General features: G+C 35.8%; 1 protein-coding gene and 1 pseudogene across 2 annotated transcripts in view; one reads left to right on the forward strand and one right to left on the reverse strand.

Moving 5' to 3' along the window:
- Positions 1–26533, forward strand: part of METTL15 (methyltransferase like 15) — a 232421-nt gene that overhangs the window by 35259 nt on the left and 170629 nt on the right. The window lies entirely within an intron of this gene.
- LOC115838583 lies at positions 3476–3787 on the reverse strand (annotated as a pseudogene).

Consider the following 26533-nt stretch of genomic DNA (forward strand, 5'->3'; position numbering starts at 1 on the left):
GAATATAAAATAAACAGAATCTGGTTAAGAGCTAGATATGGGAAGTGAAGAGAGGGAACTGTTAAGGTGGGTGTGTGGCCTTGTCGTAGGATGAACAAGGACCCTATTTTTTTTTTCCTTAATAGAAGATCACATATTTTTTTGGATGTTTTTAGATGCTTTTCAGACAGCCAGAATAGAGCTTCAAGAGTCAGATACACTGTTTTGGAGCTCAGATGTAATGCCTGAGCATGAGACAAAAATTTACCAGGTTTAATTCTTATTAAGTCATAACCCATGTGATACAGTCCTTGAGGAGTCTTATAGTCAAAAGAACACAGTCCATTAAAACAACAATTATTTAAAAACAATGCAAGTTCTTTATGCATTTCTCAAAACCATGAAGGGACTCTTAATTCCCAGCAGTACTCTCTAGTATTGCTCTTGTTCCCTTTCTCATCTTTTGTTTTCATCAAATGCAGCTGGTGTTCCATTCTTTTTTCAAAAACTACTGAAGAAGCTACCCCTCTACTCTCATCCAGGCTAGTTTTATTCTAATTCATCCTTCTTCTTTTGTACTTTGCTCTGTATTATTTACGTTGATGTAATGGTTCCTATTTTGACAACATAGGACCTTCCTTGCAATGGATAATAGGGAAAGAAGCTGGTAGCATAAAGCCAGATGTTCCTTTGATGCCTTAGGAAGAGGAAAGTCAGGGAACACTTATGGGAACAAAAACGCATTAATGATTTTTGTCATGTAACTGAATGATCAGCATGTAAGTAAAAACTAAAACCATGAGCCTAGATGAATTTTGGCTTGAGAAAAGATATCTTGATCCTTGAGTAGTTCCATCATTTAATGACTCGGTTTAGGAAGATGAGCATAGAGGAGACTGATTAGGATCTCTGTTGACATCTGACTGGAACTTCTGAGCTAACTCTTGCTTTAGGCTGCAGCCTAGGCCTGTGTTTCTTTGAAAAGCCTTTTTTGACTTTTCATTTCCAGGTTAGGTTCTGCTCCGGCAGGCACTGATTGCCTATTATGGTCCTTATCATTGCTATAATTATTTATTTAATTGCATGTGGTCCCCAATAGACTCTAACCTCTGGGAGGATGAGAGACAAGTTCATCATTTTAACCCCAGTAAGTGTAATCTTTTATGTAGTGGATTGCAATACGCATTTGTTTAATTAATTCAGGCAGGTATTCTCATTTGGCTCATTAGGTTTCATATGTGTATGTCAATATTTTCTACTTAGCTTACTGCCAAAATATATAGATCTGTTCTTTAGAAAACAACATAAAATAACTGTACTCCAGGTTCTTAAATCAGATTATGACTTTGACCTCTCTGTCACCTAATACCTATAAAAAGTTTGGGGGAAATAAAATTTATGAAAGACTGCAGTGTACTTGGACCATATAATTTTTGCACTCTTAGAATTACTCATACTCATGTTTCACTGTTATTCCATAGCTTATATAGAGAAATATTAAAAGTAATGCAACTTTGAAACTCATTATTGTGTTTACTCCAGAGATGGAGGAGGAAGTGGTGATTTACTGTCTTATCAGTTTATGAGGACTAATAGGAATTTTTTTCTTTTTTTTTTCAACTTTTATATATCTTTATTCTTCAAACTTTATGTCAGATTACAAATAAATAGTCCATACCATGTAGCTCTTTATGATATACATGTCTTCAGGCAGAAAACAGCAACAACCAAGAATACATCGGAAATGAACTCACAGTAAATAACCAATTTTAAGTAGAGAAAGGACATATGACATTTCAGTGTGGTCCAATATGTACACTGTTTAAAAGTGGATCCCCCTGTAAAACATCACAGATGTACATAATTCTTTTTTTTTTTTTTTTTTTTTGAGACGGAGCCTTGCTCTGTCACCCAGGTTGGAGTGCAGTGGCGCAATCTCGGCTCACTGCAAGCTCCGCCTCCTGGGTTCACGCCATTCTCCTGCCTCAGCCTCTCCGAGTAGCTGGGATTACAGGCGCCCGCCACCACGCCCGGCTAATTTTTTGTATTTTTAGTAGAGACGAGGTTTCACCGTGGTCTCGATCTCCTGACCTCGTGATCCACCCGCCTCGGCCTCCCAAAGTGCTGGGATTACAAGCATGAGCCACCGTGCCCGGCCACAGATGTACATAATTCTTATGGAAAAAAAGGACCCCACACATCAGAGATTTTTAAAAATTTTTTCAAAGTTGTATCACAGGGACTAGTTGTTTAAAAATGGCAAAATCTTGAGTATTTTAGCAGCAAACAAGTAAGTTATTCCAGGTTAATCTATTTTTAAACGTTGCTGAAAAAGTTGCAAGCTTTAGAGAACATTATAAATATCAAATCCACTACTGAAAAGCAAAGTAATATTTAGAAAGTAGATACTCCTTTCAGGTTTGTTCTGTGTCAGCAAAAACTTAATGAAGTTTCTGCTAAGAAGGATGTCAGTGGAGGAACGGTGGGAAAAAAATGGAGGTGGCCACCAGTCTTTGCTATAAGTTGCTAAACTTACTGGAACATGTAATGTTTATGAATTCTTCATACAGCTTAGCTTATTCCCAGTAAACAATAGTTCTTAAGAACCATTCTTTTAGATCTATATCCTGTTGTGAGATATTTGTATTAGATTTAGCAATTTGAAATTCCTTAAACTTTTCCTTGCCAAATATCTCCTGGTTAAACCAGTATTTCTTAGATGAGTCATAATTGGGTGGTTTTTTCATTGAACAATTTTTTCCTCTTGAAAGGGTAATTTTAGACGATATTATTTTTTAAGTCACTAAGATAGTTTTGCTTACAGAGAAATTTGTTTAAAAGGGGACTCTACTTAATTTCATGTTCTACTGTGGCATTTGACACCTGGCATCTGACATTTTAGGACTGAAAGGAATTATAGACTTCATATGAGAAAACAAATGAAACTAGATAGAGTATAAGCCTGCCTCATTAGATGGTTCAATCAGTGATCAGCTACATATTCATCTGACACTATTTCAAGTCACAATTGTCAGTATCTCTCCTTTGAAGCATTAACACTTTTTTCCTAGATACAATCTCTTTTTTTTAATCATCTGAAAGCAAACAATTATTCTAAGGACAAGGCATCAGAAACAAATTCTCTCCACCCACCGAGATTTTTTTTTCAAAGTGCAGTAGCAGGAAGGCTTATTTTGAATGACCAGTGTTTAGATATATATATGTGCGTGTGTCTAATTTTTGGTGGATATAGTGAATGATGCAACCATTTATGTTTCTCTCTCGTAGTGGTTTTTAGGAAACTCATTGGTAAGTTTTGTGGCCTGCTTATATTAAAGGATGTAAATATTTTATGTCCTTTCTTTTGAGTAACAGTCATACCACTGATTATACTTTTTTTTTTGGACACATTTTATTCAGATGGCAGTCTGATCACACATGATCCAAGAACACTGGAATAGTAAATCAAATATAATTAGATGTTGAAGACTTGTTGTCATACATTATAGGCAATGGTGCAATGCTTACTTATGATTGCTCCAATATAAAACCACATTTACACCTCAGTGGCCACTGAACCATTCAGCACAGCTTCCTTAACTGTCAGCTGTTAGAAGCTAGCAGTGTGAGCACTGTTGACTGTTTTTTTCAGGCTCTGAATAGCTGTCAGGATCTCAGTAGGAGTTGGAGGAGTTAGCTCAACTTTGGCTTAGTATCTAAATGTGGCCAATCTAGGCTTCAAATAAGTCACAGCAGTGTTCACCAGTGCTGGAGCCTCCTCCTCCAGGTTCCAGACAAATCAGACCATGGTTTTAGGATGAAAAATCCATGGCCCCAAATGGCTAGCTAATTATACTTTTAAAATTCCTCCTATCTTTATTGCTACCTTCATCTCTTTCATATTTCCATTTCTTAACTGTTTTACTTTCTGTACTAATTTACCTTTGTAAGTCATCTCAGAATTTTTTGAATTTAATTTTTTTTAAGTTTTTCATATGGCATGAAAAAATTACTTGTAGACATCTATAACATAATGGATCTCTTATTGGTAATTTGTTTGGGAACTGCTGACTTGGTACTAACTTTGATTTCTCTCACTGGATTCTTAGACTCTCCAGGATGTTAGGACTGGCTGTGGCCTGTGGAACACCTCGTCTTGTGCATTCTGTTTTCTGAATAAAGTGTCTTCTTTGTTTTCCCTGCAACGAGTGGTCTTTTGTTCCTCATTTCTGTGGTGCTTTACCCATTCTCCCAACCCAATGGCGTTTCAAAACTGTTTAAAATTAAAAAAAATTATTAATATAATTGCTTACATTATTACTCTGTGATTTAATAAACTGAGTTAGGTAAACTATATAATAAAAGTTGTCCTCTTTTTCATATTATGTTTTGTAATTTTTTTGAAGAATCATTTAAAGCTTTAGATTTATTCTAGAAAAGTCTGTAATTGAATTATACCATGATAAGCTAAATCTGAAAATTTAAGAAAGTTTCTGTGGGATAGATGTATGATGATTTTAGGCTTTTCTTCACATCTAAATTTTGTTTCCACTGCTATTTTAATGAGTTAGGAAATATGAGATATTTAAATATGGCTAGGTAAAGTTCATTGAACACTTTAATGTTGGTTATATTATTTATATCCTCTATATAGTTTAAAAAACAACTAGCATATCTTATAGATATATTTGCAAGATTGATTTTAAAATAATATATTTTCATTGTTTTGTTAACAAATCAAACTTTTCAAGCTATTTCTGACTGTTAAACCTTTCTGGAAAGTTGTTCCATATCCTTCCGGTCATCTAAATTTATCACAAGGTTTTAACTAGGAAGGTTGGTGAACCCTCTTTCCTTTTGATCTTGCATCCTGGCCAGTGCTTGGATATTTCTTGTGTAAGAAAAGTTTTGGTAGATGAGTCAGTGCACTGAGTCATAGGCAGCATGAAGCCTTTAGTGTTCTATACTAACTAATTGGAAACAGTTTCAAAATTAATTAAGGCACAGTTGTCAGCTCAGTGTTACTGATTGACATCCCACCAAAGTATTTTGTCTTTTGGCAACTTGCTTAATTGTTCTTTGGTATTTAGATTTTTGTTTTGCTTTATAGATTTTTAAAAATCTGTTGAATAGACCTGTAGTTACCATGCTGATTTTTATTTTTTAGACTCCTGTAATGAACCCTGTGTCATTGTGATTAATTTCTTCCTTGTTCGATGCCTTTTTTCCTCTTAAAAAATATTCAATACAATCTCTTTTCTTTTTATCTTGCTAATTTATCAGTCTATGAGAAAGTGTGTTATGCCTCACACAAACTAGTTCATAAGTAATAGCATATTGGTTTGTTCAATAATAGCCCACTATCCAATTAAACATTACGTTTTACTTAATAAAAAACAAATTAAGTGGCTTGCTTACATTCTTTTACATTGCATTAATTTGACTTTAATAAATTCATTAAAAATGACATTTTTAAAAGTCTTTTCCTTCATTAGGAAAGGTTCATTAGGTTCATTAGGTTCATATTTGTTTAAAATAAAGTATTTGAAAGAAAGTATTTCATTTATGTAAAGAATTTTGCAAAGAGGGATTGATTAGGTGTTCTTCATGTTTACAGAAGAATAAACAAAAGTAACTCAAGACCAGGAAGGTATTTTGGCTTAAGAGAGCAAGTATGTTCTGGCAAAATGATAAAATGCTAGAAAGGATTACTGAATACAAGAAGAAGAGAAGAGAACTCACATATTAAATACCTGATAGGTTTCAGGCACTTTATATATATTATTTTTCTAAATCCTTCCAGCATCTCTGAGATGGGAATTATTTACCTATAATCAAATGTGGATCTTGAAGCCTCAACGATATCTGTATAGTAAACACCTAAGGCAATCTACAGCAGCATTTTAGTGTGCTGTCTAGTGCCAGATTCAGGCGTTATGCTAAAGGAAAATTCAGGAGAAGCATTTGATCTAGTTAGAGAGTAGACAATCTTTAGGGCAGTAAGTGGATTACACATCTTTCAGTCATTCCTCTGAAATATTTCTTTTGAAGTTATTGATTGAAATTGAGACACATTTTATAATTGATGACATGTTATAATTTAATTGGCAGTACCTTTTCTTCATAGTATGTAAAGTTAATGCTGCATCTCATAATCAGTATAACCTTAGATTTGATAGAGTACAGTAGATGGTCAGTCTTTGATGGAATACAGTATATGATCTTTATCACTCCTTAGGAAATTTTAAGAACAACGGTAACCTATTGGTTTTTTGTTCATTATCCCTAAGTTCTGATGAGATGATCTTTGAAAAATTCTGTGGTCAAATGTGTTTTAAAAACACAGCATAATCTATCCTTCTCTTGGAGATATAAGAATTCTAGCAAAAAAACAACATTTTTACCTTTGTTTAACCCATTGTGCAAACTTATTTGATCATATATTTCCTCCACCCTGACAAACTCTTTTTTACTTACCTAGTTTTCAAAGGACATTATGAATGTGCCTGAGGAGTTTAATGCTCTATCTAACTTTGGGAAATGCTGGGTTTCTTGCTTTTTTACCTAAAATTGAGTATTACCAGTTAGAGTCTAAATCTTTCTGAGGGTCCACACAGTGTTCTCTTCAGTCTTCTTGTGTTTTTTTTTTTTTTTGAGACAGAGTCTCGATCTGTCGCCCAGGCTGGAGTGCAGTGGCGCAATCTCGGCTCACTGCAATCTCCGCCTCCCAGGTTCATGCCATTCTCCTGCCTCAGCCTCTCCGAGTAGCTGGGACTACAGGCGCCCGCCACCACGCCCGGCTAATTTTTTTGTATTTTTAGTAGAGACGGGGTTTCACTGTGGTCTCGATCTCCTGACCTCGCGATCCGCCCGCCTCGGCCTCCCAAAGTGCTGGGATTACAAGCGTGAGCCACCGCGCCCGGCCTCTCTTCAGTCTTCTTATCCAACCTCATTTTATTCATGTATATTTTGCTCATAGATTGGCCAGAACCACATTACCAATTTCTTATTCTTTTGTTTCAACTTTTACTTCTTGAGCCATATCTTGGTATATGGTTTTTCATTTGCTAGCAAATTGTGATATTTGAAATTTATTAACTGGATGTTTAGAGTTTCATTAAAGATTCTAAACAGAGAATTAATGGTCATGTATAAATTGGAAAGGAAAAAAATCAATTTTTCTGGCATTTTATGATACCTAAAAGTCAGGTTATGGTAGCCTTATTTCCATGTTACGCTGATTGCTTCAAAGGTACAACATTTTTCATCTACAAAGACTCTCTGAAGAGTAAATCCTATTCCCTGCTATTTTTCTTGTTTCTTTCTTCACTCCCTGGCCTTCACATCTTCTTCCTTCCCCACTTCCCTCTACCTTCTCTCAAAAATCTGGACTCAGCTTATTTACTGATTCTATGTTCTGTCAGCATTATTTAATTCTGTAACATTGGGTCATGCTTATTTCCAATTGTATTTTCCATCTTTATAATTTTGCTTCTCTAGCCCTACTTTTAGCACTTTACAAGAGAACTTGTCTAAGTCTTTGGCTTTTTATACCTAAGCTAGATGAGCTTCTATTTACCAATTTCCCTGATTGTCACAGTAGTTTATCACATTTAAGTCACCAAGGGATTGAGATAAACTGATTTTATTTCAACTTTTTCAAAATTCTTCCTTACCTATGGTATTTGTAGTCATGGTCTATGCTTGTGGTGGTCAGTCCTGTCAAGTAGTATTCTTGTTTGTTTTGTTCCTATCACTGTGCTAACCATCTTAGACTTTATGTATTCTGTGTTTTTAAACACTGATCTCAGTGAGGAAAAACCCATTAATTTATAACTTACTGCATTCATAGCATAATAATACTGCATTAAAAGGATGGGAAATAGAATAGAAATGTGGATTGGTACCACATTGTGTAGCAGTTTGACTGCCAAACTAAGACACTGCTAGGCTAAGGCAGCTTTTGAGAAAGGGAATAATACACTTTATTTTTCCTGTTCTGCCATGTAGTTAGCTTAAACACTTGAATTATTTCAAGTAGGAGCTTGATACTTTATCATCACATCTTCTGGACTTCAATTCATTTTCTGATTTTTTAGCCATTTCTACTTTGAAGAACCTATGTAATAGGATTTTTCTGATAATTAGAGCTTGTTCATAAAGTGTTTAACAAACAGTACTTGGCACAGACAGAGATGATAATATAATGACAAAAATACTGGATTATGGATGTAGCTGAAGTGTATGTGTGTTTGTGTGGCAGGGGTGAGTGGTGGGTGTTGAACTACCAAATGTGCTCTAATCTAGCCAAACTAGCCATGTATCAGATGTACCACACCAGGGCCATTCTTGCAGTTTACATTTTTTAGACTGGAAATCAAGAGACCTGGGTTCTTATCCCAACTCTGTGTTACTTTGCAGGTTACCTTTCCTTCTAGGCCATGGTACCTTCATAGATAAAATAATGAATTTGGATTAGGTAATTATTAGATTTAAAATATATGATTCTTTAGGGATAGGCAAGGAGTGGCTGAGGATCCATTAAGGAGAACATGTAAGTAGGATCATCTCTTTTATCTCATTGCACTGTTTCTGGTGGATTACCCAAAACCGAACTGGTATATGACTTCGGAATTCGTCTGCTTCCCATAGAAATTTATTTTCGATACAAAAAGGCCTATATAAAAAAGCACTATAACAAAACAGTACTTAAATTTTATTTAAAATATATTTGCATTTCTCAAATTGAGAGTCAATAAAGAAAATTCTGAGGCAAGAAAACATCTCTGAGATGCTTCGCAATTGGTAACACTCACTGAGACAACTGAGGAATTTAGAAAAATAAATTGAATAATATTTGATAAATTTACACTCTCAGCAAACTCAGGGCCCAATGTCGCTTCTTTGAATTTCAAATATAGAAACTATAGGCCTGCTATTACTCAGGGTACATCTCTTGGGCAGGCAGTCCTAAACTCCTGGTCAGATTAGGTTTGAAAGGTTTAATCAGTTCTTATCCACTGCACCCCAGCCCGCCAATCTCCTACAGTGCTCTTTTGTGTCTTATTGTCAACAGAGTGGGGCTAGATTTCCAAGATAACTTTCAATTTATTAGTTATACTACATTAGTATAGTATTGATCTTTTTTCACTTGGCTTTTGTGTTTCATTGGTTCTTTTGTTTTCTCTTTTCTGTTGCCTATTTTCTATATTCTTTCTTCTTCTTACTGCCTACTTAGGCCATGAAATTGAGGTGGATTTGTGTGAGAGATATTGAGGGAACAAAGGAATTGGACTGATAAAGCTTCACTAACACCTGTTCCTCAAACACACACACAAACTAACATTTATTATTTTGAATATGGAGAGAGAGGAGACAATGAGAAGAAAATTAAAAGGAGAGTAGGTGAGGATATTGAATTGGAAAAGATATTTTGAAAATACCTGTACTAACTTTAAAATGGGAGTGATTTTAAAAAATGAAAAATCCCTTTCCTTTATACACATATCGCCTGTGTGATAGAAAAAAAAAAACCTAAAATGTATATAATTTCATTCTAAAGGAAAGAACTTTGTTGCTCTTGCCTTCTAGTTATCAGTTTAGAAATCCTGCTCATTAGGGTTGGAATGTTAAAACCAAGAAAATCATTGCTGCCTATTCAAGAGTTGAGATTTAGCTTTACTTTTCTATGAGTCTTTATTTATCAAAGGTATTCTCAGGAGGCAATGATGAACCTGAAACTGTTCCAGCCTGTGCTGAAATACTCCCACACCATGTTGTTGGAATAGATTTAAGCACTGTTTGTAAACCCATGCCAGAAAGTTCGTCCCATTTGAAGTTTTTGCCGTCAGTTAGATTAAGAGGAGGAAATTCCCATCTATTCAGAGGCAACAGTGACCAAAAAAAAAAGAAAAGAAAAAAAAGGTAATAAGAAGAGTTTTCCGTGCTTTTTGTGATGAAAGGTTTTCATTGGGACGAATTGTTTTCACATGGTAAATATTTGGATCTGATGTTCAAAAGATGTATTTGGACCTAAATTAAAAACAAAGTTATAACTCTAAATATTATACTATATATAATTTACTTGTTTTGGTTGGTATTTGGATTTAAAACTATTAGCATACTTGACTGCTTAATATTCACCCCTCTCCTTTCTTTAAAACATCATATGCCCACCTTCTCATCTCTTACCATGCTGACTGCAAGAACCTCTTAACTGGCCACTTACTTTCAATATATCTTTTAATTTGCTGTTATATGGGTCCAACTTTAGATCTGATCACATCATTTTCTAGGGTAATGGTTTGCAAATTACTGGCAAAATGTACAAAGTTCCTTTACCACCAGGCCCATTTTACCTCTTCAACCTCCCCTTCTGCCAACATGCCCTACTTCCTACTTGATAACCATATGAGGTACATAATTTTCTTTTCAGGTCTCTGACTTTGCACATGCTTCTGTCCATTCTTTCTTCCATGATGACATTTATTACACTGTTCACTACCCTGTTTGCTCTTTCTTCCAGGATGGAGTTATTACACTTTTTGTAATTGTCTCTTAACTTGCCTGTTTCCTCTTTAAAACTATGGAGGGTTCATACCTACTTTATATATTTCTAGAATTTAGCACAGTACCTCATTCAATAACAGTTTATTGCATTACTGTCCCTCCTTCTGTATCTTGTAAATTTCTGAGTGTCTCAGCCCAACAAGGTTTAGAATCTTAAGTAGGCTTGTAGCTGTTCTTTAAGACCTGTCAATTTCCTGAGTGTTCCCCTCAAAAATTCTGTAATTTTTATACCCACTGTTACTGGTCCCACCCTCTTTCTTCAGATTTCAATAATCAAATACAGTTATTTGCCTCTGAAATAAAGAAGGTCAATTCCCAGCATGAGTGCCTAGTTTATTTATACTATATAACACTAGTTAGTGGATCTTGTATTTCTACTTTTATTTCCCAAGACTTTTAGACTTTCCCTTCTATCTCCTGGACCACACCTGCTACTTTATATACATTTTAGACAGGTGAACTGAGATTTGGAGGAGTGAAATGAGTTGCCCAAGATCATGGAGCTAGGAAGTGATATAATTAGTTTTATATGTCCTCAAACCTATGTGTGCTTTTTTTTAAAATTAATTGCAGCACACTGCTAACCTCATAAGCACTAGGCCTAAGCTGCTGTCTTAAATTATGTACTAATGTCCCTTATGTTGAATTCATTTCTCATTTCCAAATGGATGGTGAGAAGGAAGTAGCCTTTAGGATATAAATTTTTTCTTTTTAGTCAATTTTGATGAAAGGAATTTATGTATTTAGTGATAGCCATATGATGGTCACTAAATTTTGTTTTTTAAATATAGTTTGACAGAGAAAAAGGGAAAAAATGTTAGGAAACATTTCTTTTTTTTAACTCAGTCTTTGAGGGCCTTTTTATTTTTTTTGGTACATTGGAAAATAATTTTGAAAAAGTAAAATACAGCCATCTCTTAGTGTCCATGAGGGATTGGTTCCAGGATCCCCTTGGATACCAAAATCCAAAGATACTCAAGTCCCTTATATAAAATGATGTCGTATTTGTATATAACTGTTACAGGAAAGGGGTCCATATCCAGACCTCAAGAGAGGGTTCTTAGATCTAGTGCAAGAAAGAATTAGAAAGGAATAAAAGAATGGCTACTCTATAGGCAGAGCAGCCCTGAGGGCTGCAGTTTGGCTATTTTTATTGTTATTTCTTGATTATATCCTAAACAAGGGTAGATTATTCATGAGTTTTCTGGGAAAGGGGTGGGCAGTTCCCAGAACCGAGGGTTCCTCCCCTTTTTAGACCATATAGGGTAACTTCATGATGTTGCCATGGCATTTGCAAACTGTCATGGCGCTGGTGGGAGTGTTTTTTAGCATGCAAATATATTATAATTAGCATATAATGTGCAGTGAGGAGGACCAGCGGTCACTTTCATGGCCATCTTGGTTTTGGTGGGTTTGGGCCAGCTTCTTTACAGCACGTTGTTTTATCAGCATGGTCTTTGTGACTATATCTTGTGCCGACCTCCTATTTCATCCTGTGACTTACAATGTCTAACCTCCTGTGTCTCTGCCTTATTTTACCCAGCTCCTATTCAAGATGGTTTCACTCTGGTTCGAATACCTCTGACATAACTACACACATCCTCCCTTTAAATCATCTCTAGATTACGTAGAATATCTAATACAATGCCTCTCCATCCCCTTTATTTCAGTGGGATTCAGCATAGTACTCTCCATGCTGGCAAATTCAAGTTTTGGTTTTTGGAACTTTCTGGAATGTTTCTTTCTGAATATTTTTGATCCTTGGTTAGTTGAATCCATGGATGGGGAACCCATTAATACGGAAGGCTGACTGTATTCTAATGTGTGATTTACACAGTTGGGATTGGATAAATGGAGAGAGAGTGAATAGATAAAAGAAAAATTTGAGATACATGGGTAGATGAGCCCATGAAAATATTAGTCTGTTGTTTGCTTGTAAGAAAATAAAGAATTAGAAAACTTCATTTTACTGTTATACTTAAGTTTTGTTTGAGTGACCCAGTCTATTGAGTGGGCAAAGAATGTGCTTAGAACATGATGGAATTGGCATTTAGAAAATCCAGCAGATAAAATATTATACTCACTGACTCATGAAACAGAAACAATTAAGGTCCCAATTTAGCATTCTAAATTGTCCAGATTCTGGACAGAGGATCTAATTATTAGGCTCATTTTACAAATATCCATGTGGTAGAGTTGGAAGGATGAGCTAAGTGCAGAAATCGGTAGTGCTGGGAAAAGTTCTGGTTTAAAGTTTGAGCCTCTGTTAATCTCTATAAATTGACTCATTTACATTTTAATGTAAATTTCTAAATATCAATTGAAATAATGGAGCTGTTTGAATTTTCAAAGTGGGTTCTTACCTGATTTTTCTGTTATTGATTCTTTCATGGGTAACTCATAAGTCCAAAGTTTATCTTAATTTCAGCAGAGCTGGAAAGGAAATTAGGAGGTACAACTCGTAATTGAAGGGGAGATTCTAGCATAGTGGTTAACAACACAGGCTGTGGAGCCAGACTGCTTGAGGACAAATCCATGTTCTTTCTCTTTCTTGTTACTTGCTTTATGATCTTGGACAAGCCACTTGATTTCCCATTGTTTTGTTTTCTCATTTGTACAATGTGGATAGTATAATACCTACCTTATAGGGTAGTTAAGTTCTTGGTAAATCTTAACAATTTGTAGTTTCTGCCTTGCCATTAACGTGTTCTGTTATCTTTGGCAAGTCACTTTATATCTTTGGGCTTTGTTTATTAATTTTGTATGAGGGCATAAATAAGCTCTAGTTTACCTTCTAGTTCTAGAACTGATTTTAATAGAATAAAATGGCATATCACAGCTTATAGAATAAGTGTATGAAAAATATATACATTTTGTTATTAAATAAGTACTTGAATAAATAAAGTTGTAATGTCACAGGTATGTGACTTAGTACTGTGTCACTTTGGACAAGTTTGTTGGCTTCTTTAAGCTTTATTAGTTTTACCTATAAAATAGGATAATAATAACTCTCTCATAAAAGGATTGTGCTGATTTTAAGAAATGACACCTGCAAAATGTCAATTATAATGCCTGATTATATAGTATGTAGTTAATAATGCTACTGCCCTTAAATCCCTCTTACACAGGGTCTCTTTTTTTCTCAGTTCTCTCTCACAGAGGAATGTCTCTCTCATTTATACATTTGAATTTGTGCCATTCTCAGTATGGGATGATTTTAGCGTATGACTTAAGTGAATTTGTGAGACAAAACTGGGCAAGTTTTATCCAGTTCTTTGTGGAAGGAAGAGCCGTTAAGAAACTACAAAAGATAGCAGTTTCTCCTAATGGGATTTATTTTGGCAGGATCAGGATTGAGAATACAAGGAAAAGAGAATTAAGAAAGCAGATTAAAGGTAAGGTGTTCTCTAGATGTCTGCAGCATTAAGGTAGCATTTTATGGGAAAACTGGTCCCAGCTTCTTTCTATCTCATTCCTTTATTTTGTTAAGGTTTTTCTCTGGTTTAGGATTGTATTAGATCCAATAAATCCCCATTCATAATGATTTTTAGAATGTAATGCTCTCCAATAGGAATATGGCATTGGTTCTTTAACTGGTTTTGTTAGGCATTGAAGAAACTTTTCTAAGTTTCAGCATCTTCTTTTACAAGAGGTGGAGGAGAGAACGAGACTAAACTAGAGGATTTAAATGTTTTCCAGCTCTAAAATGTTATGGTTCCTATTATTAATCTAAGTATGTTGCTCTACACGTGCAATCAACCTTAGAAAATGCTACCTTTATTCCAACTAAACTGCCTTTAGAGCCAATTCTTGATCTGTCCAGGAACATGGACCTTATTACTTTACAGCCTCAATAATGCATCCTTTCTCTCTTTACTTTTAACTTTGTTAGAATTCACTGTCTTTTCCTTCCCACCTCTGCCAGGTTTCTGGAGTGCTCTGTTTGAATTAATGGCCTGTGGACCCTCTTAACAGAGATGAGAGGGAGAGGGTAGGGAGACCATATTGCATATAGGATCTGTAGGTTTGTGTGAAGGCCAAGGAAGAAAGGGCAATGCAGGGAAGAGGACAAGAGGTTAGGTCTTGGATAAAGACTGTGTGAGTTCAAATTCTGGCTTTTTTGTGTGCCTCAATTTCTTTGAGTATAATGAGGATAATAACTCCCATAGGACTGTATTAATGCGATTATGTATTTGGTAATGATCTTAGGACAATGCTTCATTCTTAGTAAGCATTAAATAAATGGTAGCTAGTATTAACAATTATTTTTTTAAAGGGTTTTTACTAAGAACCTTATAAGGATTACATCAGGAAGCAGGCTGTCCCTGTAAGATCACTTATACGCCATTTGAGACTAAGTACAGTAATTAATAGCGCGATCTTCATTTTGTGTGGTAAAGGTGACTTAGCAGAAACTAATACGACTGAAGTTGAAGACTGAATAAATGTAAATTTCTTCTTTAAGATCAATATTTTGCTTGGAAAGTTTTGTATATTCCCATGTGTGTCTAATGTGTTATTATTCTTTATACTTTAGAGCCTAAAATATACCCTAGGATGGGAAATAAGATTTGGAAGTCACCTCATAAAAAAATATCATTCATCCCTTGTCCTTTACAGAAGACATGATCCTGAAATGTACCCAGTTGAGGAAGAAGTAGGAGTTGAGGACCTGAAATCCCTATTAAGTCATATACAATTTGAGACATTTTCTATTTTTAAAACAACTTAAATGGTTAGAAATTTATTTTTCTATTCATGTCATAAATGTATTTCATGTTTTTGAGACTTCAACATAAATAGATTTCAGTGTGTTAAGAAAGTGTATATTTAGTTCAAAATGCCATAATTGTTCCTGACGGTAGATATTCAGTACAATGGAATCTCTGAAGCCTTTAAAAATGACCTTTTCAGATAGATAAATATCTTTACCTGTAAACATTTATGTCATTACTTTGTAGATGTTTTAAGTCACTTTTGTTTTTCTTCTGAAGTGTTAAAAATTACCAGTGGCTTTATTCCCAGGGAGAAGGGAAAGGGAATGAGATAACCAAACATGTGTACAAGGTAAATTTTTTAGATGATACAAACTCTAAAAATTATTATTTTTATGAGCTTTCAAATTTGCCTATAGAAAAATTTGTTTCATTTCTGTGTTACAAGATTATGTATATTAACTGAAAAACTTAAAAATGATAGTATAGATAATTATTTTATACTTTGGTAGCTTTACCAACAAATCCACTGGATCCACCCAGGAGATAATGGCCTTGAAACACAAATAAAGGCACAGAAAAATATCTTTGACAGCGAAAGATTGCAAAAAGAGACACTTTAAATTGTTTCTGAAAACATGCTTGTTTAATCTGTGATAGATATAAGATAAATGGTATTTAACCCTTATTCCTGAAATCATAAACTCTTTATTTTTTTATTTGCGAAAGGTCTTATGATTCTTACTTGCAGGCCGTGTGATGGCTAATACTGAGTGTCGACTTGATTGGATTGAAGGATACAAAGTATCCATCCTGGGAGAGATATTCCTTCTAAGGTGAAGGATAAGTTGCTGTATTTGGCCTCTCCTACATCCAAAAAAGAGGCACAATGCTTTGTAGGCCTATTTGCATTTTGAAGGCAACGCATTCCTCATTTGGGTGTGTTACTCTGGCCCATTTATTGAGTGACCTGAAAGGCTGCCAGTTTTGAGTGGGGTCCAGAACAACAGAAGGCTCTGCAACAGGCCCAGGCTGCTGTGTGTGCTGCTCTGCCACTTGGGCAATATGACCCAGCAGATCCAATGGTGCTTAAGGTGTCAGTGGCAGATAGGGATGCTGTTTGGAGCCTTTGGCGGGCCCCCCATAGGTGAATCACAGAGGAGGCCGCTAGGATTTTGGAGCAAGGCCCTGACATCTTCTGCAGATAACTACTCCCCTTTTGAGAGACAGCTCTTGGCCTGTTACTGGGCGTTGGTGGAAACTGAACATTTGATTATATGTCATCACCATGTGACCTGAACTGCCTATCACGAGCTGGGTACTTTCTGGCCCATCTAGCTATTAATTGGGTCGTGCACAGGAGCATTCAATCATCAAATGGAAGTGGTATCTGCGTGATCGGGCTGGAGCAGGTCCTGAAGGCACAAGTAATTTACATGAGGAAGTGGCGCAAATGCCCATGGTCCCCACTCCTGCCACCCAGCCTTCTCTCCCCAAGGCTGCACCGATGGCCTCCTGGGGAGTTACCTATGATGAGTTGACAGCAGAAGAGAAGACTAGAGCCTGGTTCACAGATAATTCTGCACGATACCGAGGCACCACCTGAAAGTGGACAGCTGCAGCACTACAGCCCTTTTCTAGGACATCCCTGAAGGATGGTGGTGAAGGGAAATCTTCCCAGTGGGCAGAACTTCAAGCAGTGCACCTGGTTGTGCACTTTGAAAGGAAGGAGAAATGACCAGATGTGCAATTATATACAGATTCACAGGCTGTAGCCAGTGGTTTGGCTGGATGGTCCGGGACTTGGAAGAAGCATGACTGGAAAATTGGTGATGAAGAAATTTGGCGAAGAGGTATGTGGATGGACCTCTTTAAGTGGTGAAAAACTGTGAAGATATTTGTATCTCATGTGAGTGGTCACCAGCGGGTGATCCCAGCAGAGGAGGATTTTAATAATCGGGTGGATAGGATGACCCATTCTGTGGACACCTTCAGCCTCTTTCCCCAGCCATTCCTGTTATCATGCAATGGGCCCATGAACAAAATGGCCATAGTGGCAGGGATGGAGTTTATGCATGGGCTCAGCAACATGGACTTCCACTCACCAAGGCTGACCTGGCAACGGCCACTGCTGAGTGCCCAGTTTATCAGCAGCAGAGACCAACATCAAGCCCTCGATATGGCACCATTCCTTGGTGTGATCAGCCAGCTACCTGGTGGCAGGTTGATTATATTGGACCTCTTCCATCATGGAACGGGCAGAGGTTTGTCCTCACTGGAATAGACACTTACTCCAGGTATGGGTTTGACTATCCTGCACACAATGCTTCTGCCAAGACTACCATCCATGGACTTACAGAATGCCTTACCCAACGTCATGGTATTCCACACGGCATTGCCTCTGACCAAGGCACTCACTTTATGGCTTAAGAAGTGCAGCAGTGGGCTCATGCTCATGGAATTTACTGGTCTTACCATCTTCCCTATCATCTTGAAGCAGCTGAATTGGTAGAATGGTGGAATGGCCTTTTGAAGTCACAATTACAATGCCAACAAGGTGACAATCCTTTGCAGGGCTGGGGCAGAGTTCTCCAGAAGGCTATGTATGCTCTGAGTCAGCATCCAATATATGGTACTGTTTCTCCCATAGCCGGGATTCACGGGTCCAAGAATCAAGGGATGGAAGTGGAAGTGGCACCACTTACCATCAACCCTAGTGATCCACTAGCAAAGTTTTTGCTTCCTGTTCCTGTGACATTACGTTCTGCTGGCACAGAGGTCTTAGTTCTAGAGGGAGGAATGCCGCCACCAGGAGACACAACAACAATTCCATTAAACTGGAACTTAAGATTGCTACCTGGACACTTTGGGTCCCTCCTACCTTTAAGTGAAGAGGCTAAGAAGGGAGATACTGTGTTGGCTGGGGTGATTGACCTGGACTATGAAGATGAAATCAGCCTACTACACTGCAACGGAGGTAAGGAAGAGTGTGCATGGAATACAGGAGATCCATTAGGGCATCTCTCAGTATTACCATGCCATGTGATTAAGGTCAATGGGAAATTACAGCAGCCCAATCCAGGCAGGACTACAAGTGATCCAGACCCTTCATGAATGAAGGTTTGAATCACTCCACCAGGAAAAAAGAAACACAACCTGCTGAGGTGCTTGCTGAAGGGAAAGGGAATACAGAATGGGTAGTAGAAGAAGGTAGTCATCAATACCAGCTATGACCATGTGACCAGCTGCAGAAATGAAGACTGTAATTGTCATGAGTCTTTCCCCTTTCTTTTGTTAAAAACATGTTTGTGCATGTATACACTTGTACTAAGAAAATATCATCATTTTATTTCCTTTCTCCTTTATCATGTGACATAAAATTTATTGACTTCACATCAGCATTTAAGTATTGTTAACTTTATGTAATAGTATTTGGGTTGGGGATTGGTGCATTTCCAGTTGTACGAAGAATAGTTGTATTATGTTAGGCATAATTATGACTTTATTATTGTCTTTATTTGAAGATTATGTATGATTTCAGGAGATGTGTATGGGTTCAAGTTGACAAGGTGTGGACTTGCTTTGGTTAATACTGAGTGTCAACTTGATTGGATTGAAGGATACAAAGTATTGATCCTAGGTATGTCTGTGAGAGTGTTGCCAAAGGAGATTAGCATTTGAGTCGGTAAGCTGGGGGAAGGGCATAATCTGGGTGGGCATAATCTCATCAGCTGCCAGCATGGCTAGAATAAAGGAGCAGGCAGAAAAATGTGAAAAGAGAGACTGGCCTAGCCTCCCAGCCTACATCTTTCTCCCATACTGGATGCTTCCTGACCTTGGACATCGGACTCCATGTTCTTCAGTTTTGGAACTCGAACTGAGTTCCATGCAATGTAATGGAATAGATACATATTCCATTAGTTATTGGATATTATTCCATTTGTTATTGGAATATATATATTCCATTAGTTCTGTTTCTTTAGAGAACCCTGACTAATACAAGCCTATTGTTTGGAAGTGATTAAGGAGGAATTGATGACACAATCCTTCTCTTAAGGGTATTATACTACTTTCAGAATTATTTATGTAAGACAATAGGATTCTACAACTAAAGACCTGGCTTAAGTTTCAGGATTAGGATTTTGGTAGAGCTTAATTTCTTCAAGAATGATTTCCTTGATATTCTTTATAAATACAAGTTCATGGTTAAATATCGATCTGCTGAGTTTATTTTTTGTGTGACCCTGGCTTCTTAAAGGCAATCTTGATTACTTTTTAAAAACATTGTAATACATTGGAGTTGGTATACTTAAATTTGCCAAAGAACTTGTGCCTATGATATCAATATGTGAGATTTTGCAATAATAACATATTATAGTTATTTGAAAATCTTAACGATAATGGTAACAATTACCATTGCTCTTTTTCTTGTATATAAACATACTATATAACCATAATAATAAAATAAACAAACCAATAGTAAAATTTTCCTCCCTTTAATAAGCCTAGCAAGACGATATAACTTATTTAGGTAGCTCTTCATTTAGTACATTGATTCTCAATCATATTAGACCCAACATCCTTTTTTTATAGTAAATATTTTGTAGGCGCCCCCTTACCTGGAAAATACAGTCGGAAATACACAGTAAAATATCAATATAATATACTAGCTATAATTGAAAGAAATAAAAGCAAAGTAAATCACATTAAGTATTAAGTATTACAGTATACAAATGAAAGATGACAGTGATATAGTCAGATGTTTGCACCTTCCTTTTTTTGTTTGTTTTTTGTTTTTTGAGACTGTGTCTTGCTCTCTTGCCCAGTCTGGAGTGCAGGGTTACAATCTCAGCTCACTGCCACTGCTGCCTCCCGGGTTCAGGTGATTCTCCTTACTCAGCCTCCCAAGTAGCTGGGATTACAGGTGCAGGCCACCACCCCAGCTAATTTTTGTTTTTTAGTAGAGATTAGGTTTCACTATGTTGGTTAGGCTGGGTCCAACTCCTGGCCTCAAGTGATCCACCTACCTTGGCCTGCTTGCACCTATGAATGTTTGGAGTTAAGAAAAGTAGGAAGATCATAAATCATTTCATACAAAAAGGGTACTAATTTGAAAGAACTGATGTACAAATGGACACTAGAATAAAAAGTGATGTTAGAATAAGTAATAACAGGTCACATTTATTAGTTTTTGATTTAAGCAAAAGGGAAATAATTTTAGCCAAAGAAGGAAAACCATGAGAAGACAAATTATATCCTGTCAAATTGAAGAAAATGAGTTGGGCCTTATTTTAATTGTAATATACTAATTGTCTAGGTTGTCACAAAGGGTGATATAATGAAAATCGAATAGAAAATATGACTTGTATTTTGAAAGTTTACATCCTGAAAAAAAGGAACATAGGATGAGTGATAATTTTGGGATAGTGAGTTCAGCCTGGGATCTTTTGAATTTGTGCTGTTGGCAAGGCACTGTTGATGGAAATACTAAGCAGGTGGTTGAAAATGAAAATTACAATTTCAGATAAGGTTATGTTATCAAGATTTAGTTTTGAGGGTCACTTGCAGAGCAGGAATTATTGAAGCCATTAGATTAGATGATACTGCAAATAAAGAGGATAATAGTAATCATAAAATTTAACATCATAACTGCTAACATTTGTTGATGTTTATTATATACCAGGCACTGTTCCTCTTTTTGACATATTTTTTCACATATTTCTCTCAAATCCTCTGTAAAATAAGTACCATTATTACCAACATATCCTTCTTGCAGATGAAACTGCTGACACACCAAGATGTTGCCATAGTTCAGACAACTAGCTAGTAGTAGAGTTTGGATAGAGGTTCAGGCAGTCTGACTCTAGAGCCTTCTTCCAGAGGAAGGATTTTTGAGGAGCTCATTAATTTTGGAGGCAACTGTAACAAGAAACAAATACCTGTTAGGTGAAAGAGTAAATTAGAGTGTACATTGTCTTGGAAGGCTAAGAAACAGAGTATGGTAGGTAGTATCACAGGTTTCAGAGCAGTTTAGAAAAGGCCACTAGATTTGATGATTAGCAACTTTTTGGGAAACGGTTATTCAATAATGTTGCAAAGCCCAAGAAAATGATCTAAGCATGTGTTTTCATGAGACTTTCTAGAAATTTTCAATATGCTTTTTATTTGTCCATTAGCTATTCTGGACTTTAATATACAAATGCTCCTTGACTGATGATGGGGTTACATTGTCATAAAACCATCATAAGTTGAAGATGTCATAAGTCAAAAATGTATTGAATATACTTAACCTACTGAGCATCATTGCTTAACCTAGCCTACCTTATACGTGCTCTGGACTCTTATATTAGACTATAGTTGGGCAAAATCATCGAACAAAGCCTGTTTCGTAATAGATAAATAAGTAAAATAAATTATAATATAATAAGTATTGATTATCATGTAATTTATTGAATGTGATGTGGGAGTGAAAAACAGAACGTTCTTCTGGGTATTCAAGGTATGGTTTTGACTGAATTTGTATAACTTTGACACCGTAGTAAACTTAAAAAATTGTAAGTCAAACATCATAAATTGGGGACTATCTGTATTCTATAAGATAGGTAGTATTTTGAGCTTAAGCAAACTTGGTGTAGATTGTTTTAATAAATTCTGTGTTATTCTCAAGGGAAATCTATCAGAAATAAGCAATCTAATTTTGGATTTGTTTGGGGCAATAGAATTTGTTGAAAACACCAAATGCAATGATTAGTTCTAGATGAAAAGGCAGATATTGCTGAAAAGTTTAATGTGAAAAGTGAAAAAAGTTTGATTTGTAATATGTAGTCAAGAAGAAGCAACTCATTCTTGGGTGTGATAGTGAGTGGAGAAATATTCATGTGGGTGTTTTGATGATTAATTAGTTGATTTGTGTAAAATGCTTGAAGAAAAAAAAAGTATGGCATAAATTCTAAATATTATTATTTTATTCCCAGAATTCTGTCAGGCTTCATGGTCTTTTTCCCATGTGCTCATCTTTCTGCACCTGTTGCCAGAACTTCATTCTACAGCAGCACTGCTTTTGCTGTCATTTGAAATCTGTTCCAAATTTTTCCTCTTGTAACTCTCTCCCCATGCTGTTACTTGGTTATCTAATTTTGCAAAGATCTTTCTAATAAGATGCTTCTTCTTACTGATCTCTCTCTCTCTCTCGCTCTCTCTCTCTCTCTCTCTGTGTTTGTCTGGATAATACACAATCAAATGTATTTCCTCACCTTCAATGACTTAGGTAAAATAATGTTATCTATTTAATTTTCCCCCAGAATCAATTGCCCCAAAATGGCTTATACCCTGAGAACTTAATATACTTTTTTTTTATATCTTTAACTAAAATTTAGTGAGCTATTTTTATTGTTGTTAATTTTTTAAGTCCTTTTTTTCTGTAGCCTGGAAGCTTTTTCTTTGATCATTAAAGTAGGAACCTCAATTTGAAAACTTGCCACAACTGAACATATCTCCCCTGTTGTATTAGAAAGCATTATAATTTTAATACAGTTTTCAAATTATGATTTATGTCTCTTTAGGAGAGATTCTGTTTGTTTTTTAAAGAACCAAGCCAAAATTTTTTCTTACTTCATAATTAATGGGATTACATTTATTTTTTAAGTTAAATATGAATTTTAGAGGTAATTGTAATTCAGAAGAAAATGCAAACATCAAAATATCACATGTATAGCTCTTTAAATATGAACATTAATTATCTTTGGAGATTGATTATTGCCAAAATAAAGTCGCTATATCTCTTTGGTACTTTATGTTAATATTTCACTTATTACATACGCAAACACAACGTATGCAGGAGCTCACACACATAACTGCTTATTTGTGAACAAAATGATTACTTAAAAACACACATTAGGAAGTGATGTTATCATAATGTGATCATTCTCCTGGGATGTCATAAAACAAGAAATACTGAACCATTGCCTTTAGTTTCAGGGTTTATTAAGTACCTTATGACCACTGTTTTAATTCACTATTGATACTGTAGAACGTATTTATTTAAAAGGAATATGTATGTTTCTGCTTGAAAGTGGGTGAAACTGACATTGTGCCATAATTTATAGGTTTTCCCTTATATTTAGCCATACATGATTTTCACTTTGGAAAATTAGTTTATAGTTATCTCAATTTTTTAAAAAAGTGTTATTTCTAATTGACCAATTATAGTAATATATATTTATGGAGTACAGTGTAATGTTTTGCTGCATATGTACAATACGGAATGATTAAATCAAGCCAATTAACATGTCACTTATTTTTTATGGTAAGACATTTGAAATTAACTCTTTTAGCTATTCTGAAATATACATTATTATACTTTAAGTTCTAGGGTACATGTGTACAACGTGCAGGTTTGTTACATATAACTTAGTCATCCTGCTATGCAGTAGTTCTCAGAGACTTATTCCTCCTGTCTTACTGAAACTTTGTACCCTTGGAGCAACATCTCCCCATTTCTTTCCCCCTCCTCAAGCCTCTGGTAACCACTGTTCTACTGTCTAACTCTATGAGTTACACTTTTTTAGATTCTACATATAAGTGGAATAATGCAGTATCTGGCTAATTTCACTTAGCATGATGTCCTCCCAGGTTCATCCCATGTTGTAACAAATGATAAAATTTTCTTCTTTTTAAAAGGCTGAATATTTTTCCATTATGTGTATGTACTACATTTTCTTTATGCATTTATCCATTGGTAGACGTTTAGGTTGATTCCATATCTTGGCTATTGCGGATAAAGCTGCAGTGAACATGGGAGTGCAGATATCTCTTTGATATATTGATTTCAGTTATCTTGTATCATCTAGAAGTGGATTGCTAGGGCATATAGTAGTTTATTTTTAGTTTTTTGAGGTATCCATATGGTTTTTCGTAATGGTTGTATTAATTTATCTTCCCACCAACAAAGGTCAAGATTATTTCCACATCCTCGAAAACACTTGTGATATTTTTTATCTTTTTGTTAATAGCCATTCTAACAGTTATAAGGTGATGTCTCACTGTAATTTGCATTTCCCTAATGATTAGTGATATTGAGCTTTTTTTCATGAACTTGTTAGCCATTTATATGTTTTCTTTTGAGAAATATCTGTTCATGTTCTTTGACCATTTTTTAATTGGTTTACTTGTTTTCTTGCTATTGAGTTTTTTGAGTTTCTTACATATTTTGGATGTTAACTCCTTATTAGAGTATGGTTTGCAAATATTTTCTCTCATCCTGGGTTGTTTCTTTACAACTAATTATTTCCTTTGCTGTGTAAAAACATTTTAGTTTGATACAATTACATTTGTCTATTTTTGTTTTTGTTGCCTACGCTTCAGGGTTGTATCAAAAAAAATTGCTTGGATCAATGTCGTGCAGCTTTTCCCATATGTTTTCTTCTAATAGTTTTTATATTTTCTGATAATGTATTTAAGTCTTCAGATTTTGACTTGATTTTTGCATATAGTCTCAGATAAAGATCCACTTTTATTCTTCTGTATGAAGATATCCAGTTTTTCCAACACCATTTGTTGAAGAGACTGTCTTTTCCCCATTGTGTGGTCTTGGCACCTTTGTCTAAAATGTGTGGGTTTATTTCTGGGCTTTCTATTCTGTTCCATTGGTTGATGTGTCTGTTTTTATTGCCAGTACCATACTGTTCTCATTACAATGGCTTTCTAATATGTTTTGAAATCTGGAATGTGATTCTTCCAGCTTTGTTATTTTTGCTCAAGATTGCTTTGGCCATTCAGGGTCTTCTGTGGTTACATATGAATTTAAGGATTGCATTTTTCATTTCTGTGTAAAAATGACACTGGAATTTTGATAGAGATTGTATTGTAAACTCAATGTTTTCTGAGTCTGGTGGTATACTTAACTAATCTGCGTTTTCTCTTTTCCCTCCTTGTACAAACACTAATCTTTGTGCTGATTATCTAATTCTCTGCTATTAGTGCCTGGATATGATGTAGGATTAGTTTCTGTGTTTTCAAAGATAATGTGAATTTATGGTTTCATTTGGTTAGTCTGGAAAGCAATGTAAGTACACAAGAAGTGTCATGGTAAAAGTAGAGTGAGGTACAGAATACAAATTTCCTAGCCTGTTTTATATCTTTGTAGCTTTCTTCTTGGTTATCATCCTCATTTTTGATATTATGAGCTATAATGTATAGTTTAAATTCTCAATTCTAGAGAACTTAGGTTCTGGTTCAGCATTCATTTGTGGTATTTTATTAAATTACTTTTAAGTGGTTCTGAAATCTTAGCCTGCGACTTCACAGTGAAAAAATGCTGAAACTGGCCAGGCATAGTGGCTTATGCCTGTAACCTCAGCACTTTGGGAGGCTGAGGTGGGCAGATCACCTGAGGTCAGGAGTTCAAGACCAGCCTGGCCAACATGGTGAAAACTGTCTCTACCAAAAAGGCAAAAATTAGCCAGGCATGGTAGTGAATGCCTGTTGTTCCAGCTACTCGGGAGCCTGCGGCAGGAGAATCACTTGAACGTGGGAGGCGGAAGCTGCATTGAGTCAAGATCGCACCACTGTACTCCAGCCTGTGTGACAGAGTGAGACTCCATCTCAAAAAAATAAATAAAAATACTGGAAATGAAAATGCATATTTCATCTATTCTTTCTATATCCGGCACTTCTGACCTAACCTTTTGATTGTATTTGTTATTCTTTTGTTCTTTTTTTTGTCCTTCTGAATTAGGAAGTTTGGTATTGATAGACACAGTCATTAAATAATGGAGCTTTCAGGAACTTTGAGTGATCTTTGCTTATTTAAACAAATGAATGTGGCTAATCATTACAGCGGGAGTTAGGATGGGTATATTTTGTGTGACTATGAGTTGGAACTCTTGGCTGTAACCGAGAAACTGACTCTGGCTGTCTTATGCAGAAAAGGAGTTTATTGAAGTAGTTTGGGCAGCTCTCAGAATCAGCAAGAACATGGGAGAACTAGATCTGAAAATGAGCAGAAATCAAAGAAAGCTCAGCAGTGGCAAACACAACCAGGGTTGTGCCACCAAATAGTCCACCTTGCGAATCTGTCACTGGTTCAGCTCTACTGGATTCTCAATCTTGTTGCTGCTGAATTCTCAACACTGTTACCACCGTAGTACTTTTTTCTCTATGCAGATAATTTTTTAACTGTCCCTGAGTCTTAGCAGCCCTCCAGGATTCAGTATTCCAGTTGGGAACATCTAATTATGTAAGTATAAGTTATTTGATGCTAAGGAATGAGA

The sequence above is a fragment of the Nomascus leucogenys genome, chromosome 15 (assembly GCF_006542625.1).
Source record: "Nomascus leucogenys isolate Asia chromosome 15, Asia_NLE_v1, whole genome shotgun sequence".
In the NCBI taxonomy this organism is placed as follows: domain Eukaryota; kingdom Metazoa; phylum Chordata; class Mammalia; order Primates; family Hylobatidae; genus Nomascus; species Nomascus leucogenys.